The 6,301-nt window shown below is 34.1% G+C and overlaps 1 pseudogene; it reads left to right on the plus strand.

The window, feature by feature from the left end:
- Positions 1 to 572: 572 nt before the first annotated feature.
- LOC142613059 (flavonoid 3',5'-hydroxylase-like) lies at positions 573 to 3,618 on the plus strand (annotated as a pseudogene).
- The last annotated feature ends 2,683 nt before the right edge of the window (positions 3,619 to 6,301 follow it).

The following is a 6,301-nucleotide window of genomic DNA, read 5'->3' on the forward strand; positions in this document are numbered from 1 at the left end:
ATTGTAAATTTAGTATTTCTAATTAGAATTAGATGACTAACAACTCATTATATTATTACCACTAGTGCTTCACAAGATTTCTTAAAAGATTATTATTAGGAAAATTTTAAAGATATTACCGTTGGGAGATTTAAAATATGGTTATTGGGCATTTGAAAAATATAACCATTAGAAACAAACAAAAGAAAAATGAAAAAAACAAACAAAGAAATATTTAAAAAAATAAAGAAATAATATTTAAATAGGATAGATAAAAAGATAGAAAATCTGTTGAAAATTGTATTTGAAAAACTAAGTAGTTAAAAGGTAAAAAAAACTGTTTACTTTCCGAACAGCACAAAAATTTAGAAAGACTACTAGAGATACTCTAATAACTGGATTGTTAAGTTATTATTATGTTAGTGGGTTATATAGCATATGTGCAAGTATTTGAGATTAATTTTCGACACAAGTATATGCTAAGATCATATCAGAGCTTATGCTTCTATCTTTTCAATTTTTCTTCTTAGCACCCGCCTGCTCCTAACCCTAACCTCAGTATCCAAATGTGCAGTGCTGGTGACAAAACAGGCATGTCTTCACAAGCAATGATAGCTACTTTGGCTACAATACTATGTATATTTTTTGTTTTTACAATACTATGTATATTTTGGTTCCTATGGGAATTCAAGAAGATGATGAGTAGAAATTACCACTTGCCACCAGGTCTTAGAGGCTTGCCTTTAGTTGGGTACTTCCCATTCCTTCGCAAGTACTTCCACCAATCGTTTAATAAGCTTGCTCGAATTTATGGTCCAATCTATAAGCTTAAGATCGGAAACAAACAATGTGTCATCATAAGTTCACCATCTTTGGTAAAAGAGGCGGTAGGCGACCATGACATTACGTTTGCCAATCGTAACCCAACTGTTGCAGCATTGGCTTTCTCATATGGTGGAAATGATATCGCATTTGCTCCCTATGGCCCTGAATGGCGCATGTTGCGCAAAATATTTGCACGCTAGATGCTAAGTAACTCAAACCTTGATGCTTCCTACACCCTTAGGAGAAATGAGGTAAAGAAGTGTATTAGAGATATGTATGGCAAGGTTGGAACAGCAATTAATGTTGGTGAAATTGCGTTTTCAACAGTGATTAATATGATCACTAGTATGTTTTGGGGTGGCACAATAGAAGGAGAGGAAAGGACTAATCTTGGTGCAGAATTTCGTGCAGCAGCCATGCAACTGACAGTTATATTGGGAAAACCAAATGTTTCGGATTTCTTTCCAACCCTTGCAAGGTTTGACATACAAGGAGTGGAGAGGGAAATGAAGAAAGTATCACTTTGGATTGGGAGGATCTTTGAAAGTGTTATAGAACAACGGAAAAAGTTGGGCAGCGTAAAATAAGAGGGGCCAAGAGAGCTTCGTGGCAAGGACTTTATGCAGCTCCTCCTAGACTTCAGAGAGCAGGGCACTGGAAAATCAATCTCGCTGGCACAAATTAAGGCCATGCTTATGGTATTTCATTTGAAAAATTATTCAGTTCTCCATTTTTCTTTTTTCTTGTTTTAGAAACAAATACACACTCATACCAAAGGAGAGAGAACAGGATTCTAAGTTTTAACATAAAGGTATACCACAATTCCCAAATGCACTCAAATTCTACAATAACTTTTAAGAGAGAGTTGAACGAATTATAAACATACTATACACAATATATTCTCTTAAGTAATATTGGACAATTACTCTTCTTTCTTTTTCTTCAGAAACAAACACACACACACAAGAGAAATGTGGTATTCAATCATCTTACATGATAGTGGATCCTAATAATTGATTTAATAATAAAATTCATTGCACATTTAAGAGCAGAGAACATTACGTTCATTATACTTCAAAATAACTACTAAATTTCCATTTTTAATACTTGCTATCGAGTTCCAAGTTCTTAATGAAACTGTAAGACCTTCAAAATGTTGTATTTTGTCTTTTTAGTTTGGTTCAGTTACTATTTTGGTTATTTGTTTTATGTGTATACAAAAAACAATTTCAACTGTAGTTAATCCAAATGCAAAATATAGTCACCGCACCACCGGCCGGCCAGTAAAAGTGCAAAAGCGGCACTGGCCAAACATATATATATAAGCGTTACAGGTTATATTTGTTTAACATGTTTATAGGTTATATTGGTTATATTTTTTTACATGTTATATTTATATTTTTATAGTTTATATGTTATATTTGTTAATTTGTGTTACAAAGTTATATATTTATTCTTTCTCGAAAAAAAAAAAGTTATATATTCATTGTTTTGAAAGTTGTCATGTTTTTTTTACTCGAAAGTTACTATCATGGTGTTTCTTAAAGCTACTATCATAATTAGTAGTAGTAACTGGTGTTTGCAATACTAGCAGGTAGTTGGTTCGTTAAAAATAAAAATTTTAGCCCCTTTACACCTAAAAACACCTCTGGCTACTTTAAATCAGCCCAAAACAAGGGGGGGGGCCCAAAACAAGGGGGGGGCCCAAAACAACCCAAATGTTTTTGGTTTAAAGGCCTAGCCTATAGCCTAGCACAGATCAAAGCGCATTGCACGGTGAGTTGGTGACCAATCCATTAAGATGAGGTGGGTGAGATTTTTGGGCAAACTGCACCCCAAGGTAGATGCTGCTAAATACAGCCCAAAACTCCAAAACATAACTAAACCTCACCATATACAACTTAGTCAAATGTATCAATTTTAAGTCCTAATCTTTTGGTATTGTATCAAAATAATTAATTATATGAACTATTTTGATACAATACCAAAAAGTTAGAAACCAAACTAATATAGTAATATATTTAAAACGTTTGACTCTTTTGACCGTAAGGTGAATGTTAGAGAACAAAATAATAATTAAACCTTCTGATTTTATTTCTCACTAGTATGAATGAATGAACCTATGCCCAAAAACCTGTCATTCCTGATATATATAATATTATACTTGGTAGTTTTTTCTGTTAACAGGACATCGTGATCGGTGGTACTGACACTACATCAACCATGGTCGAGTGGGCAATGACAGAAATAATCCTACATCCAGAAGTTATGAGAAAATCCCAGGAAGAATTAACAACTGTGGTTGGTGTTAACAATACTGTTGAAGAATTCCACATATCCAAATTGGAATATTTGAATGCAGTGGTAAAGGAAGCGCTAAGATTGCACCCATCAGCCCCATTGTTACTGCCTCGTTGCCCAACACAATCTTGCAATGTGGGTGGTTACACTATACCGAAAGGTACAAAGGTCTTTTTGAATGTCTGGACAATGCATAGGGACCCAGAGTTTTGGGATAATCCTTATGAATTTAGACCTGAGAGGTTTTTGGGTGATGGGATCAAATTGGATTACCACGGTAATAGTCATCACTATCTTCCGTTTGGGGTCGGAAGGAGAATTTGCGCAGGGCTTCCCTTAGGTGAGAGAATGTTGATGCATGTGTTGGCTTCATTGTTGCATTTGTTCGAGTGGAAATCACCGAATGGAATAGAGCAAGATTCTTCAGAAAATTTTGGTGTTGTTTTGGAGAAATCAGCACCTTTATGTGCGATTCCAACGCCTAGGTTATCCAAATTAGAGCTATTTGCATAGGACAACAAGATACAAATATCACTGCATTGGGTATAAAGTTCGATAATATAATAAGTTCATAGGATCACAATAATTATGTGATGGTACTTTGCATTCATGGGGAGGGTTTGTAACTCTGGCAGTTCATACTCTTTTTTTACCCACGAGGGATCTAAATTATGTTGCATATACTCTTGCTAAATGTTCTTGTGGTGTTAATATATTGTTTTATCAGCTGTAATAATATATTCTTCCTTCCCAACTTTTGTTTGGGATGCTTGGAAGAGAGACATGCTTGTTTCTGCTACTATTGGAGTTCGAATGAAAGTTTGTGTTAATTAAAATTAAAAATAAATAAAAAGTTTATGCTCTTTTTATGACAAGTCTAAGCCAATCCCTCTTTGTTATTACCTCGACTCTGTACTAGACCCTGACCTTGGGATTTGGATCCCATGCAATAAAAAGTTCAGAGGTTAAAAAATTTTCTATTCCAAATGGATATTGGTAGCTACAAATTTTTTATTAAATGGGTTAAGTTGTCCGCTAAAGCTATTCAACAAGTTATGGGTGATTTCATAAAAGAGTTGCATCATATTTGGCTTTAAAATTCTTAGGATAAAATACAATCAACATTCATGAGGTTTGAGCTAATACCAACCAAATCTAATATATTTAAAAAATGATCAACTTGACCCCTAAACCCAGTACAGTCCCTAAACTATTACTTATGTTTTTCTCTTTGTCACGGTGATTAAGGATCAAATTGGTTAATTAATTTTGAAACATGTTGGACCCGAATAGCATTAACCCAAACATCAAAGGTGTTGACTGTATTTTACCCAAATTCTTAAGTTATTACTATTGACTACTTTTATGAACAGAAAAATAAGTGACCTAACTGACATTTATCGATTCATCATACAAAGTTCATGCCTTAATACCCCCGAAAAATGGGCAAGTTAAAGGAAGCCCCCTACCCACCCACCCACCCCCCCTCCAAAAAAAAATATTTAATCATATTTATAAGAAAGAGTAAGTAGATTAACAATATTATCAATTAAAAAAGAGAAAAATTTTTAACTTGAATACAAAACTTTAAATATTAATATTTCATCTAAAAAATTAAAAGAAAAGATTTTAAGTAAAAATATTTTTTACTTCAATTTAATCATCAAAATGCAAGGTGTTCCCTTTTAAATATTGCCCTAGCACCTTTTGCATTAGTGTTCATGTAGCATGTACGTTTTTAGACCTCTTAAAATACCAATTGATTAACGTAGTTATTTAGCCAAGTGATTACTTAGATAAATTATTCAGATCCAAGTTAACACAAACAAATCATATCATGTAAAGAGTGCGGAAAAGTAAATAACATACGATATGATAACCCAGGAAAACCAAACTGGTAAAAAACCTGGAGATGATTTAACCTAGCTATCCTCAAGGTAAAACGGGATCTACTATGAAGGAATTGAAGTTTTACAATAGCGACTTAGACTACTAACATCCTATTACTACCTCAAGTAGAAAACTCACTACCACGACCACGTAACAACTCCGAGTCCACGGACTACTTCTTTCTCAAATCCACAGCATCCACAAGTATACCACTTGTTTTTCTTTAAGCTCTTGAAACAGCAACTAAAGCGATTACCAAGCTCTCAACATCAATCTTGATCTTGATAACCCTAAGTATGTATGAAGGCAAACACCTCTAGATCTCACAAGAAATTCACACACACAGCAACAACAACCACAAAAACGTGGCTAGGGTTTTTCTATTTATATGAGACATAAAACATAAAACCCTACACATCAAACGAGCTTAGGTTGAGTTGGAAAAATTCTGCAGAAAAATATTTTGCACGAGCTTCAATCGATCGAGTCTAATTTTCGATTGATCGAACCTTGCAGAAATTGAATAGTAATTTCCTGCAATTACTCAATTCCAACTTTACATAAACACACTTTGAGCAGCCAACATCTAGACTAAACTTTTTAATCATGGTTTGTCAACATATACATATTGAAGTTCTAATGCATTAGTTCCTAATTTCTTAGAACCTACAAACTCCCCCTTTGGCAATCCGTGACAAAACACATACCAAAACAAAAATGCTCAAAGTTACAAAACAGCCCATTACAACAAAATACCCAAAAACAATTCAACCTAACTATTATCTCTCAGTTACCAGTGTAGACAGCAGCACAACTAAATCAACTTATATATTCCTGTAACACTCAACAAACACATAAACGCATGTGTGGAAAATACAACTAAAAGCAAAAGAAATTCTTGATTTCACAAAACCAAAAAATAAATTACATATTTCATGAATAACCTCATAACATAAATCAATAATCAATGCAGCACATGAGAAACAAGAAACAATAAAAGATATAAAAAAAAATAAAAAAAATGTCTCCCCCTAACATATACATCCCATATCATGAGCCAAAAATGAAAATACATCATGAATCTCCCAAATACAATCTAAAGCTCCAAAGCTCAAAACCATCAAAACATCAAACCTCCCCCTATCTCCATCAATATGTACTCCCCCTTTTTGTGACAAATTGTCAAAGGACAATCAAGGCTCATCAATATCAAAAGGACGTAGTGGAGGAGATCACCGAAGACTCGTCAAATCTGCACACAAAGCCTGAAGCTTCATGAGCACGTCAACCAAAAGCTGTCCATGCG

The sequence above is a fragment of the Castanea sativa genome, chromosome 10, assembly GCF_040712315.1.
Source record: "Castanea sativa cultivar Marrone di Chiusa Pesio chromosome 10, ASM4071231v1".
In the NCBI taxonomy this organism is placed as follows: Eukaryota; Viridiplantae; Streptophyta; class Magnoliopsida; order Fagales; family Fagaceae; genus Castanea; species Castanea sativa.